Raw genomic sequence first — 16,429 nt, 5'->3', positions numbered from 1 at the left:
CATGATTTCCTTAAATTTCTTTTGCTTTTAAATCTCCACTAGTTGATGCAATATAAGAAAAATAAAATACACAGTTATGTAGTCCACCTAGTATCAGTCAGCTATTGCTGCCTAACAAATATTTCAAAATTTCAGTGGCATACAACAAGAAGCATTTATTTCTTATGTATCCATGTGTCAGTTGATCTAGGCTACATATTTAATTTCTCTTAAGACATGGGCTTAGAAATAACAAGGTGCAACTTTCCTTATTCCACTGGACAAGTTTATTGAACTGGGGAAGTGTACTCTGCTTCTATGATGCCAAGGCAAGGTTGTGGATGCATCCTCCCACCACAGGGGAGGGAAGAATTGTGGCTAATAATTCAACCTATGGCAAAAAATTAACTAGATCATATTCTGCTGAGTAAAACCTGGAAGATTTTCAGCAATTCCTTTCTCTGCAGTTCTTCTTGTACCATTTAGTCAAAAGCGATTTCTTCCTGTGTACATTGCTTTTAATAGGATGGCTGATGCATTTTATTGCAAGGAAGCCTGTGTAATTTTGTAAAGTTTTTCTTAAATCTCAAAGTTGTAATATTTCTTGATGCATAAGAGCCAGACTTTGTAGAAGGAAGGAATAATTTTCTGTGAATTTAACAAACTGAGTTTTACAAATTTACAGCCAAGCCCAGAGTACTGAGCATGGTGTTTTAAACCATCAAAGGAAGAATATTTAATATTGTAAAATATCAAATATTGCATCACCCTGAAAGAAACAGAAGTTTGATCAGTAGGTTAGAAGAAATGGTTTTGCAGGGACCTAGATTGATATGAATGCTGGTAAAGTAACGAGGCCTTCGACTGAGAAGATAGATTTGGAGAATTCCCAGATTTGGGATTCTGTGCCTGACCTTCCAAAATGCAACAGGCAAAGCAACATAAAACCTCTTTACATTGTCAATGGCTATATGGTGGTGTTTAGGCAAATGGTCCTGCAGGCAGCCCCATAGTTTTGATACACTCCAGGGTGATGTGGTCAAAGTAGCCAAGACTTCCCAAGCCCTGTAAAGGGGAAAGGATGTTCTTTGAAGATACGTTGGGTCAGGATGAGAAAATGTAGACTATGTGACTAGTCAAGATGAGAAGCTGTAAAAGGGACTGGTGATACCTGCGGCAGATATCACTTCTAAACACGCAAAATCAGGGATACAGTATATCAGGGTGCAAAATAACAATAACTGAACATGGCTCAGGGGTTAGATACTCACCTCTTCATCTCAGGATGAATACAAGTCACACGCACTTAAGTACTTAACTGTCTCACCTTATCTTGCTCTCTGGCGTTTAGGTAACCCTTATGAAAAAAGAAAGGATAAGGAGGTTTGGAGAAACCTTGGGACCACTTGCTCTGTAAGCAAGGAGCGCTAAGGTCAAGACAGCATGGGCCTTGAAACTGTGCAGACATGTGGCTGTGCATACATTTGAATATCTGCTAACAGAATATCAATTTTCAACTACAATGTGACTGAGTTGCCTTGAATTAGAAAAATAAGAGCTTTCTGCCATCAGTGAAAGTAGGGGTTAAAATCAAGGTCACTTAGAAGTTGAGTTTACTTATAAAAAGAGAGAGAGACTTACATTTATGTACATATGAGTTGTTACTCTGAAATACAAACACACACACACACACACATATCACACATACAGGCACACATCTTCCAGAAATAAGGATTGTTAAGATACTCAGTTCCTAAATATCTGGTCAGAGTCTCTTTAGGTAAATAGATCTTTCCTGTTTCTAAATGTTTTAAAATTATTGTTTCACCATGCACTTTTAAAAATCTTTATCATTTCAGTTCTACACATTTCCAAGGTGAGTGATAAATGTAATAAAATGCAAAGTCAAATGTAATGAGGTGCAGAAACAAATTCTTCTCCCATGATGACTAAGATCCAAAAGTCCTCAACCCCAGATTTGAACACCTTAAACTGTCAATCAAAATTAGAAATTGCCAGAGCCTTGTACAAAATCTAGTACCATTTAACATAATGACATTTTTTTACTCAGTGAATTTTTGTACTGAAATCTTTTTTATTGCCAGCACAAGGTGAAATGGAAAGTTGGAAATAATATGAAAAGCTGGTAGCATAGGTGGCCAAACCAAATAATTAAAACAAAATCATACTCAGAAACATATTTTTGGAACTTGTAGAGTACAAATTATCTGCAGCTGTGAATAACTTCTAATATTTAAGTAATGAGTGAAATTTTTACTTTTTGACCCAAACTGTCGTGCTTGGCTCTCTCCATAAGATCTATGGCCAACTTTTCATTTTGCTTTGAACTTTACAGGTTTGGGCAAAATCTGGACTCTTAAGAAATGAGAGAATTTTAGTTCTTTTGTAAAATTAATCTGTCCTATTTAAGAAGTTCTTTTATTATTCCTTGATAGATGTTATCTCTTGATAAATGGTTTAAATTGGATAAAATGTTAATTCTATGTTTACTTGGAAACTGAAATTTAGAAATAATTTATCTTGCCCAAGGAAAGAAGGAATGTTAGCGGAGTACAGCCAGACTTTTCTCCATCACTCTCAATAGACTAATTAAAAGAATGGCTTTAGTATTTTATTTGGGAGAGTTCAGTGAAACACATTCCCAGAGGTCTCTAAAGTTTACCAGAAAAATTTCAGGAAGAAAGAATATAAAGGAGATGAAAACTATGAGAAGAGAGAGAAATAGCAAACCAGTGTGAGTCTGTAAAAGGGAGTTAAAGCTTTCTGGTTAAGTGGTAAGAGGGCAAATGAATGTTACAAAGTTTTGATTCCTGAGACATAAACCATAAAAAGTGGAATATAAAATAGAAGTTAGAAAGTTAAGAAAGGATTTAATCAATACCAATATGCACTCAAAAGCGTATCATTAGCCATAATAATTTATTCCAAACAAATGTATTTTCATTCTTGGAAACAACATTGTCAAAACTAGAAAAAAAAATGTCAAGTCAAAAGAATCGGATTGAATTTCTTCTTTTAGAGGATGTCAACAGCTGTAAATCATTTGCACTCCAAAAGTTATAAGAATGAGTCTAAGTGAAATACTATAATAGTAATACAGAAGAGGAGCCTGGGAGAAAGGAAAGGTTAATTTGATATGTTCTAAAATATCCAAGAAGTTAGTTTGCTTCATATGCAGTAAAGAGAGGATAAAGTTTATCAAAAATGAAGTTTTTAAAGTTAATCTTTTCTAACTTACTTTTTCTGTAACACAGTTTTATTTACTGTGTGTACTGGAATTTATAAAAAATTAAACGACTAAATTGCCTTGTTATATTGTACCCTAATATAAATGCATTTAATTGTGAATTAGTACTTAAATATGATTGTTTTTGAAGCACTGCTTAAAATAATTTTATTTGTTAAAATTGAATACAATTTTCCTTTTTAATAAAAGCTATATTTTTCAAGTACCTAAAATGCAAACTATATTACTTATTGACTATCATTTAAGCGAAAGGTTTGGGGAGCTATAAAAACATTATTTAATTTTAAAAGATAGTTGTCTGAAATATAAACATATTGACTGGTATTAAAATATTTGGGTGGCAAAACACCCAGATGGCATGACTGCTTTCTTGAACAATGAAAACAATAATAACCCCATAAAATAGTCAAATATTTATTTTAACTTAACCACACATTTTACCCAAAATTGAAATTTTACATGTGCTTAAGAGAAATAAAATTTGCAAAAATGTATGCCTTTTCTTTCAATGGTCCCTATAATTTGTTGAAGGGTTATGCAAAAGTGACCATAATATCATTAGTTTTAAAATATGCCATACAAGAAACACACACACAAATTAAAAGTTGGGCAGGTTGTAGGGAGACACCCTGAAACTATTGCTACAGAATAAAAGATGAAATGCTCCTGATTGTTGTAAATACAAAATAGACTGCAGGATTGAGTAAAGACAATGCCAGGTTGTACTGCCAGAATGAGCCAACAGCGTGTGATGTACCTCCCCCTGCAGAGAGCCTATGAACGGATGTGCAGTCAGGGAAGTTTCACATCACCAAGATTCCTATCCCAGAAAAGCAGCTATTCATAGCTCTGGGAGTAGAGCTCTGCGACCCTTGTGGAGAGCCTATAAACTGATGCGTGAGGGGCGCCTGTCCATATGGATAAGATAGGGCTATGAACGCCCTCATCTTGCCATAGCTCTTCTAGGCTTCTTTAGGGTTAAGACATACTCCCTTATGAGAATTTCTGGTCTAACCGGTTGTCTAGGTTCACGTTTTGTTTCTATGGATTGTTTGTAACCAGCTTTTGCTGCAACTATTACTGCTGATTAATATCTTGCTAATCATAGGTTATGGAAAGACTGTGTTTCTGTTTTAAGTCTCTTTTAGAAATTACTGATGCACACACTATATTGTAAATTCTTATCTCTGTATACTGTACTTCTACATATAGATGTTATGTTAAAGAGTTACTTCATCCCCATGTGACCATCTCACCTCATAATCAAAAGACCCTAAATCCCTCACTAACCTACCCCTGCCCTCACTAAACTTAATAATAAATGCTGGTATATCCAGTGCATTGGCGGCACTGTGGGACCAGAAGGTGGTGACCCCCCTGGACCCAGCTTTCACTATCTTGTGTGTGTCTATTATTTCTCGACCTGCCGATCCACCTGGGAACAAAGAAAGAGCCCCGTTGCATTGCAGGCTCCTGGCCAGATCAAGCGGTAGCAGGTGGTTCACTAACATTCTGCAACTGACACCTGTGAAGTTATAATTTTTATTCATACTGAAATTGCTCCTTTTTTATCTTAATATCTTTCAATGGGAAATGATATTTTGAGACAACTCTTTGGGTATTAGGGGTTGTCTTTGCTACTGGATTTGTCACTATTCCTAATTTTTTTCACTTAACAAAACCAGAGTATATAAATGTATATGTATATGTTTATACACAAGTATAGTTATATATAATAATTATATATACATATTTATATACAATGTAGAATGGATTCACACTAATGATTCCATTCAAAATCAGGACAAGGGTTTCTATTAAACTCTTCAGTCTCACATCTGTATCTCTTTTCTCCATGTTGCAAATCCTGGTTCTTGATGATGGCAGGAATGGTAGCATTAGCTTATCATGGTCCACAAAATTTCTCATTTGCTTTATCTATAATATACACACAACAATCTCAGAATAACAATATCAACACTATCACTGAGAATATGATTACAGAAAATAACTAAATATTTTTCCAGCTCTTTTTGTCAAATTATTGTGATTTAAATAACTTAGAATTATTGATCATTGTGTGTCTATATGCCACTAACTGAATACACGTTTAAGCTCAATTTCTTTGTTTTATTTTAGAATTTTAGAGATTGATTTATTTTTAATTTAATTTTACATGGCCTCAAAGTTGAAACTACAAAAGAGATATAATCAAAATTTAACTTATATTCTTTGATCTTCATTTAATAATCCCAATAGTTGTCATTTAAAAATATTATCATTTACTTTTAATTTTAATATATATTAATTACATAATCAGTACTACTTATACTTTTCATTTGAAATATTATAGTTTTCCATTTAATATATTATACATAAAAGATTTAAATATATGTTATACATATTTGTATATGTACACATAATCATGTGTTGCCTTTCTTCTTTTCTGTTTTATTTTTGTTTTGTCTTTTCACTTTATATTCTAGACATCACTTTATAGTCATATATAGAAATATCCCTTATTCTTTTTTTACAACTGGAAATTACTTTATTACGTTGACATGCTACTATTTATCCATCACTTCTAATATTGACAGATATTTGTGCTATTTCTAATATATACTTTTAAAATTATTCTTGCAATGAATGACCTTCTTATACCTTTTTTTTTTTTTTTTGTATTTTCACCAGTTTATCTTTGGTGTATATTTTTTAAAGTGGCCATACTGCTACATTAAAGGTAAAGGTATATTTAATTTTGCTAGATAGTAAGAAATTCCTTTTATTATGTAAGGTCATTTTAAGTTGTTTAGTTAGAGTTTGATTTAGATAAGATCTATACATTGTATTTGCTTGATATGTATTTTGTCTCTTTTCCCTTGACATTTATTTATTGTTATAACCAAGTATGGAATTTAATTTTTAATTTTTTCTCTTCTCTGTATTTCTTATACATGGAATGATAGATTTAGAGGTTTGATCTCATTTAGGTTTTCTTGGCAAGAATACTACACAGGAAATGCTGGTACTTCCATCAGGAAATGTAAAAAATAGATTGTTTTCCTTATGTGATGCTAGTAGGCATTGATAACTCTTTTCTGGCTTTTTTTTTTTTTTTGAGATGGAGTCTTCCTCTGTTACCAGGTTGGAGTGCAGTGGCGCAACCTTGGCTCACTGCAACTTCTTCCTCCTGGGTTCAAACAATTCTCCTGCCTTAGCCTCCTGAGTAGCTGGGACTACAGGTACCCGCCACCACACCCAGCTAATTTTTGTATTTTTAGTAGAGATGGGGTTTCACCATGTTGGCCAGGATGGTCTCAATCTCCTGACCTCGTGATCTGCCTGCTTTGGCCTCCAAAAGTGCTGGGATTACAGGCGTGAGCCACCAAGCCCAGCCGCTGGATTTTTTATTAATTCGTGATACTCAGAGTGATGAAACTCTAATTCTATTGTAATATATCTTTGATTATTTCTTCTCTTTGTTCTCTGTGTCCATTGTTGGTCATTATGATTAGATGAGTGTTTTATATTTCCCCATTGTCCTGTACATTTCTTAACCTCTATTTCATAGTTTCCATCTCTTTTATCTTTGAGTATATTCTGGGTTTTTCTTTGGCTTATATTTTCAAGTTCACAAATTGTCACCTCAGTTGGGTATACTCTGCTTATTAACCATTTCCAATTAATTTTTAAAATTTCAATCATTTAGTTTTTATATTTAGAATTCCTATTTATTTAAAAACCACTTGGACATTTTTCATAATTTCTTGACTTTGCTATATTTTTCAGAATTATTGTTCTATTATAAAGACACGTGCACGTGAGTGTTCCTTGTAGCACTCTTCACAATAACAAAGACATGGAATCAACCTAAATGTCCATGAATAGAAAATGGAATAGAGAAAATGTGGCACATATACACCATGGAATACTATGCATCCATCAAAAAGAATGAGATCATGTCTTTTGCAAAGACAAGGATGCAGCTGGAGGTCAGTGTCCTTGGCAAACTAACTCAGGAACAAAAAAATAAAATCTCGCATGTTCTCACTCATAAGTGGGAGCTAAATGATGAAAACACATGAACACGAGGGAACAACACACACCGTGGCCTATCAGAGGGTGGAGAGTGGAAGGAGGGAGAGGGTCAAGAAAAATAACTGATGGGTAATAGGCCTAATACCTGGGTGATGAAATAATCTGTACAAAAAAACATGACACAAGTTTACCTATGAAACAAACCTGCATATGTACCCCTGAACTTTAAAGTTCAAAAAAGACTTATTGATACACATCGAAAATAATTATTTTTGGTTAGTCTCAATTCTAATACATAAATTTGTTGTAGTTTTTATTGTATTATCATTTTTTTCCTGTATACATCCCACATACATACCACTCACATCCTTTGTGGTACTTATATATTGTGTCTCTGTGTGTGGGTGTGCAGATAATTTCCCTTAGAATTTTACCTATGGGAAATATTTGTGATCTTGGTTGAATTTATTTCCATCAGTTCCATGGGGAAATTTTCATCTGAAAACCATTTAAAAATAAATTTGCTGAGAACTTTTTGATTAAGCAGGTAGCGTGAAGTAGCAAACTTGTAACAGGTTCAACTTGTGTTTCCATGTTTTAAAGGACTATTTCTCCCTTCAACACTCAATACAAGCTCAAGACGTGCACATGTCTTTGCTGTATCTTTCTTCTCAGTAGATGAACTGATCATTGACTTTTAATCTCAAGTTATAGTTATTTTGGATTTCCACTTTTATATGTGGGTCTATGCTGTTGGGGTCCCGCATTGTCAGTTTCTAGGCTTTCTCTCCTCTCTCTTAGGCCCTGAGGAGTCCTCAAAATGGGAGTCAAAGTTATCAATTTTAGGCAAATACCTTCACAATGAAAGTTGACTTTAGCACTCTTTTTCTCCTTGATTTCTAACTTTCATTTCATGTTGGACCTAATAATTCTTAGTTTCCTTACAGATCAGCAAAATGTTATTTCTTCTTTTATTCTGGCTACTTAAACTCTTTTTGTTGGTATGGGTTAAGGGGGGTATTTAGATCTCTATGCTTGCAGAAAAAGAAACTATTTTATGGCATGTGGAATTTTAAAATTGGTGTAAATGATAAGCTATTCAAATAAATGACTTACTACGTTATGTGCCTCAAATTAAGCAGATTAAAGAGTAACTCGAAGAGAGTCTTGCCTGGAAGCAAATGAATAAATAAACAACATCAACAACAACAAAAAACTAAGAACAGTTTCCTAAATATGTCAGATACAGTGATTGCAATTGCTTTTCAAGGGAGAGAAGAGATTCAAGCTTGACAAGTATATTACAATGAATCAAATGGAGAATTTTCTTTGATTTTTAAAGGAAGATTCTCATTACTAAGTCATCACTTGCTGACAGGTTACAGGTACTAGATTCAAAATTAGTTTAGAAACTATAGAGCTTGCATAAGAGTATTCATTAAACCACTGATCCATAAGTTTCACAAGAGAGGCAACACTTTCAGGCAAGGAAATGGGAGACGTAGCCCAAGACTAGCACCTTCAATCTAACAGCAGAAGAACAACTTTATGACCGTCAGATGTACTTGGGACTCGAGAGGAGAGTCAACATTTTCCCTCTCCATATTCCAAACTGTCCTAGCATATTTCTTTTAATTAATGGCAAAAGTTACTGGTTACTGAGTTCAAAATCTCTCTTTGCCAGCAAAGGAACTTTCTTAATTTCCCAAAAATAACACCATCCATCTTTTTCTAAGATTTACCATTTCTTTTTCATCAACCAATTTACTCTTTAGGAATTCACATTTGATTTCTACCATTTCTGTATAAGTTTGATTGCCAGGAATTCCTTCTTTTAGCTCTGACAATACTACATTTATAATTCAGTAGCTGCAACACCATTTTATGTGAGATGTACCTGGTTTTAGTTTGTCATCTCACCAGATATTGCTGATTCAGAGATAAACAGGATTTTGGATGTCATCAGGTCAAATTTTTTTTTTTAATAAGTAGTAAACAAAGACTAAGTCACAGTGAATTGAGAAACTTTCCCTAAAGTCACTCAGTTAATTGAAATATGTTTATGTTAAAAAAATTCCTAAATCCCACATGCATAACTGATTGAATAAATCATACTCTTATTCAAAGAGCGTTTATTGAAAACCAAATACTTATCAAGCTAATGTGCTGGGAACTGGGGATACAAAGGTGAACAGGGCATGGGAACTGCTTTGAAGGAATTCAGACTTGGGGAAGCATAACCATGAAGAAATAGTGATGAGTTCTGGTGAAAGTGATTTCTCGTTATAGTCTACAATGATGAAAAGGAAGAAAACCAGAAAGAAAAAAAAAAAACATTGACAACCTAGTACCAGAATTTTGAAGAAGTGAAGACTATTAAAAGGTAAATAGTGTGGGTATATGAAAAACGAACCTGACTTATTCTAAATTTGGATAGAGGTTATTCTGAATAATAGTAAGAAGGTTCATTATGCATTCCTGTTTAATGACACACACTACCCAGAAAACTGGACAGCCATCCTTTTTCTCTACGAGGTTGACAGATGTTCCCAAATACCTTGCCCTCATCCCCCAGTAGCTTGATAAACAAAAAATAAAAATACTCAAAATTTACTCTGGCAGGAAATTTATGTGCATACGCATGCGTTTGTGTTTTTATAGGTGTGTGAGCTGACAGTGCAGCAGGAAATTATATGTATAGTTCTCATCAGGAGAGAACTATAAGGAAGTAGGCCAATAGGAAACCTAGTAGCACAGATGCTGCGGATTATATCTTTTCCTTGTACTGTGTTGCTTAAGGCCACATAGTCTAAGGATTACTTAAGTCAAAGATGGCTTAAGCATAACACAAGGATTGCTTAGTACAAGATTGCTTAAGGCAATTGAAAAGCATGAAGAAAATAATAAAGATTCATTTATATTTTAAAATCATACCTTTCTTTTGTATTTTCATAACAATTCAATAACATACATCACATATTGGCACAACAGTATGCCATTATCTTTATAAATAAATTCAGTACATTTATTTATGTTATGGGTTCTTATGGAATATAATTTGATGATTGTTGCATAATCAAAAATGTTTGGAGACTATTAAAGTGGAGAAGCAGAAAATCATACAGTGAGGAAAGGAAAAAAACTAAACCATATAGGTGACTGTAGAGATGAGTTATATTATTGATTCTACAGAGCCTTGCTGTTGATTATAAGGAGCTCTGATAGCTTAGGCAAACTTGCTGCCTCACACATGGGCTGATTTTTTAAAAAGAAAATAATTTTATTGAGCTACAATTCACATGCCATACAATCCACCTATTTAAAATGTACAATTCAATAGTTTCAGTATATTCACAAAATTGTACTACCATCATCACAATCAATTTTAGAACACTTTTATCAACCAAGATAAAATAAAATTAAGAAAGAAACCCTGTATGCATCAGCAGTCACTCCTCATTTCTCTCTGTCCTCAACTGTAGGCAAACAATTACCTACTTTCTATCCTTATTTATTTGCTGATTCTGCACATTCTATATAAATGAATTATATAATATATTATTTTTTCACTGACTTCTTTTACTTATCATGTTTCCTAGCTTCCTCAATGTTTTAGTATGCATCAGTACTTTACTGATTTTTATTGTTGAATTATATTCCATTGAATGTATGTGCCATCATTTCTTTGTCCATTCCTCAGTGTAAGGCTGGTTTCTACTTTTTGGCCATTATGAATAATGCTGCTATAAACATTTGTGTACAAGTGCTTGTGTGAATGTAGGTGTTTATTTCAGTACGGTTTTAATTTTGGGGAACTGCCAGACTATTTTCCAAAGCAGCTGCACTATTTTGCATTCCTCCCATCAACATGTACAGATTTCACCTCCACATTTTCATCAACACTTTTTAAAATTTTTTTATTCCATAAAGTTTATTCACAGACACCGAAATGTGAATTTTCTTGTCATGAAATATATTTTAATTTGTTTTCAATCATTTTAAAATCATGTATGTTTTTATGATCTTAGCTATCCCAGTGGAAATAAGGTAGTAGCTCCTTGTTGCTTTGATTCACATTTCCTAATGACTAATGATGCTGAGGTTTCCAATAGGTGGATTCTGACAGTTTTAACAAGTTTTTCCGTGTTTCTGGGTCCCAGAGTTCCCTACTCTACCATTTTGGCTGATGTTACTTGGATCAGAAACATTTTGCATTCACCAGGAAGGCAGTCTCGTCACAAGTCTGTGTTAACTCTCCTATCTTTCTGTCATAACACAGTCTGAGGATAACGAAATTAGTGTCAGAACAATGACATAGTTATAATCACACCAGATAAGCCAAAAGTGAGTAGAAAATTGGAGGGCTTATTAAGACACATGCTCTACAAACTCTGATGGAAAAAACACTGTTGTATCTGTTAAAGTTTTAGGGATACATGATAACACATTTCGATTAGTTCATCTTGCAACTAATAAGCATAGATAAGCATAAGTTATCTGGTTTTTGTATGTATCATCTGTAGTAACTGGCTAACAACATCATGAAAAGTACAAAACAAAATGCCTTCATTACTTAGCTGATTATGGAGACTACGAGTGGTAGTCTTTGTGCATATTTATATTTTCTGATTTATTGAAAAGAAACATCTATGACTTATGTAATCTATATTAATTTTAAACAGGAACACATTTAAGTTCTCAGAAAATTAATAAGAGAAGAATGAGTGGGTGGACAGAAAGAAATTTGGATATAGAATTTTTTGGCTGAATTCAAGATTCTTTATCTGTAAAATAATAATTTTATTACATTATTTTCCAAAGTGCTCCTTAGAGTCTGGGGAATCTATGGATGACCTCCAATGGCCATTGTTGGAAATTAGATGTGAAGAGAGTTTCCAAGTGGGCAGGTATCCAGGCTGTCCTCCAAGAATTAATGGGAGAAGTTTCACTTTTGACATCCATGACTTCTGTGTAATATATTGTTTAACTCTTGAACAAAAGTTCTCCATTACTTTAAAAACATTTGAAAGACAATGTGATAAATAATTTCTTAGGTTAATTTTGACTGTATGCTATCAAAATATTAAAATATAATTATTATTTTGTTATTTTAAAAATTGTCTAGAGCTTATCTGGGCTTGGCTTGTATAATGATTTGTGGAATAAATAGAAGACAGAAAGATTGGGTTATGGGTATTAAAAAATTTTTTTATAATAACATGTATTGCTGAGCCTTTATAGATTAAAGTGAGGAAATGTATAAATTTCAATTTTTAAGATCTAAGAGATATAACTAGAATAACAGTCACTGAGGTATTTTTGAGGATTTCTAGAATTATGCAAAGAATATAAATACTGAAGCTACTTTTATTACAGACATCTTGTGTAAACAATTTCTATCATTTAACCAGAAAGTGAAATTTTCTGATTTCAATGAATAGGAATGTAGTTTCTCTTTGAAGAAGCAATAGCAGTATTGTTCTTTTACTATCCTGTCAAATACATTATCATCACTGAATTTTCTTGGAAAGATGGTAAATAATGTTTATAGGTCCAAATTTTCATTTTTGTACTTCTAGGATTTGGATTAAATTATATATTTTTATTCAGCTTATCACCCAAAAGTTTATATTTTTACTGATGTGGTGCGTTTTAGAGTTCATGAGGAAAATCAACATATACACCTCTTTGTCCTTGTTGTGTAGGAATATAATGAAATAAAATCACCATATATATATGTGTATATATATGTAATGATTTATTCCTTTTCTTCTTCTCTCTCAAAGGTTTTTGAAGTCAATACAAGTTATGTCTGTGTATAGGAAAGTATGCCATGGAAATATTAGTGCTTTATTTAATTAGCTCGTGGCACTGCATATTTCTTTTACATCTGAATGAATATTTTTGCATGGCCTCTGCTTTGACGTCAGAGTTTTCATATTCTCAGTTTTTTTTTTTTTTTTAATCTGGATCAGGGGTATATTACCCTCCTACAGTTCAGAGACACTGTCTTCACTCTCTAATTTCCAGTAGTTGGAAATAAAAGATTTGATTTAATCAGCATTGATTAACCAAAACTAAATGAAATCTTGAGGGAAATTTGCTTGAAAGTGTTTAGAATGAAAATAGTATTCATTTTTCATGTTTGTGGTGGTGTGCTAATCATGTTTCATAATATAGTAAAAATATTCAACATTATTTCTGAAAGACAAAGACCATATTTTAATCACAGGATTGATTAATTAACACCAAACAAAAACAAAAATTTAACCGTATGTGAGGCCATTCTTTTTTAGTGTAATCGAACGTATGCCATTATTATTATTATTATTGTTACTATTGTTATTATACCTGCCATTTACATTTAATGAGTGCTTACTATCTGCCAGGCTGGAGGTTCTCTTTTGCAGATTCACAATCATCTTTGCAACAATGTACTGGCCTCGTTTTGGAGGTGAGGTAACTGGTACCCAGTGGAGATTGGTGCGATTGGTTAGTTTATTTAGCCAGCAGACCTGGCCTGGGAAGGCTTGTTTTCAGTCAGGTTTCCCATTGTGATATGTGGGTGGAAAGCAGGTAACCAGGTTCTAGATGTCCGTATCTAAAAGTAAGGAAGTCTTATTTTTGAGTAGATTCCCTAAGTGTGTTTCACTAGGAGTGGACTGTCCGTTTCCTTTATTTTCCAGTGTTTGTTGTCGTCTTGAAGTTTTCTAAAACTTTGTCATGTGTCTCTCCCTGTCCCTTGAGCTCATGCTAGGAAGCTTCCTCAGAGGGATCATCTACTTCATTTAAATGTCACTTCTTCCAGCATTAGACTGTGCCATCCAAGCAGCTGCTGTGTGTGTGAGCAGAGAGAAAACGTCAAGTCCTGTGGTCCGGCAGGCAATGCACTGATAATCCTAATGGTTTATACTTCATTGGTTTGGGCTTACGCTGCACTTAGATTTTCTACCAGATGCTTTTGACTTACATTGTTGACAGCCTTCTCTTTCAGATATTGGGTGATGTCGTTTTCTGTGCTTAGATGTCCCTGTCATCAGTTCCCATATATTTCTGATGTTTAGAAATTCCCAAAAATGTCTTGTCTGATTTACCTCAGAAGACGTAAATCACTCTTCCTTGATTTCACCCTTGTTAGAGGTTTATTTTTAAAACCAGAACAATACTTTTATATTATGGGAAATAGGAGAGAAAACATGTGACATGGAGCCTATTATATTAAACTAAAATCTGCTGATAACATTTATGAGTGCTTTTGAGTATATTGACTCAGGTTTAACAGTTGATACTCAAAACTAAACTCCGTGTTTTACTCTTTCTAAAAAGGAAATTGTATAACAATTCTAATGGTGCTTTTTTCAATCATGACATTTTTCTGTTTCATTTATATGAATTTTTTAAATCCTTAAGCTGCATTGGCTTACCTCACATATGCTCTAAGTATTCAATATTTGTTAAGAGCCATTGTATTAGTACATTCTTACATTGCTGTAAAAAATGCCTGAGACTGGGTAATTTATAAAGAAAAGAGGTTAATTGGCTCATAGTTCTGCAGGCTGTACAGGAAGCATGGCAGCTTCTGTTTTGTGGGGCAGGTGGGTGGTTGGGGGGTGCTCAGAAAAGCTTCCAGTCGTGGTAGAAGGCAAAGGGTAAGTGAGGTGTCTCACATGGTGGGAGCAGGAGGAAGAGAGGGAGGGAAGTGACACACACATTTAAACAACCAGATCTCACGAGAATTCTCATCATGAGAACAGCACCAAGGGGATGGTTGTAAACCATTCATGAAGGATCCACCCCCATGATCCAATCACCTCCCACCAAACCCCACCTCCAACATTGGGGATTACAGTTTGACATGAGATTTCGGTGGGGACACAGATTCAAACCGTATCAGCCATCAAACCTGGTTAATATCATGACTAATTAAATATAATACTTTACAAATCATACCTTATAATTATAATACATGCAATATTGTTTTTATTAAAGAACATGTTTTACCACTCAGTCATTATTTATATAGATCCTTGTAACATAAGAAAAATAATAATTTTCTACATATATACATTTTTACTTCCCAAAATTTCCTTCAGTAAAATATATGGTCTAACATAAGCAACATATTAGGATCAAGAACAAACCTAGATCTTTTAGAACTTGGTTCAGATTGTCTTTAAAGCCAGAGATTATGCTATAAGCATTACTGTTTTGGTAACTTTTATTGTGTTTTGTTTATAGCTGCAATTTATGACCAAAAATGACAGTCTCTCATGATATAAGGAAATGGCATTTTTTGAATTTCACAGAGTGTAGGTAATGTGTGTACTAAGAAATCAAAAGGAGAGATTAGCAAAAAAATAATAATAATAAACTTTCAAGAGAGTAAAATAAAACTCACACTATGTAGAGAATTAATCCGTATGCCTTAGCAAGTGGTAGTTCAATATTGCTACCAAGAATATTTATTAACATTATTCAGAACAATTATGCATTGAGGACGATTAGTTCTGTCTTGAAAGAGATTATTTAGCAAGGGCTGCCCAAATAGTTTGAGTTTACAGATTCAGAAATGAGATATGTTTTCTTAATCAATGTTGTAAAATCAATGTTTTTGTTAAGTTGTAGACACTCTTTCCTTAGTGAGGTCAAGTGGAATTGCAATTTAATATAGTTTCCTGATCAGTAAAAGCACTTTTCATCAGTATAGTGGATGTTGAGTTCCTTTGAGAAAAAAGCAGTGCTTAGCCTTATTGATTGAGATATATTAAGGTGAAGTATTTGTTCTTTCTGTGTATGTGGTAATCCTGGAGTAGAAGTCATTCAGAAAAATTAATTATAAGACTGTAAGACTGCTCCCTGCAAACAAAAATGGGTTTTGTAACAATTTTTTTTATTTTTATTCCTTATGTGTTTGATATCCTAATGTAGACTACATAAATGACTATGTTTGAAATGTGTAAGTAGAGTGTTTGTGTGTGTGTGTGTGTATGTGTGAGAGAGATGGATTTTAAAGCACCTAACATTTTAGTAAGATAAACTTTCAAAATTATCTAGTCTAATTTCCTAACTATATATATTTTTTCTCATATATTTTCATATATATATATATATATATGTATGTATGAAAAATAAAAATGAGACTTG

The 16,429-nt window shown here is 33.4% G+C and overlaps 1 protein-coding gene across 1 annotated transcript in view; it reads left to right on the top strand.

The window, feature by feature from the left end:
* CCDC102B (coiled-coil domain containing 102B) overlaps window positions 1-16,429 on the top strand; it is a 374,522-nt gene that overhangs the window by 54,229 nt on the left and 303,864 nt on the right. The gene's annotated exons all lie outside the window — the stretch shown is intronic.

Source organism: Macaca mulatta, chromosome 18, assembly GCF_049350105.2.
Source record: "Macaca mulatta isolate MMU2019108-1 chromosome 18, T2T-MMU8v2.0, whole genome shotgun sequence".
NCBI lineage: Eukaryota > Metazoa > Chordata > Mammalia > Primates > Cercopithecidae > Macaca > Macaca mulatta.
This window is presented reverse-complemented; position numbering and strand designations above follow the sequence as displayed.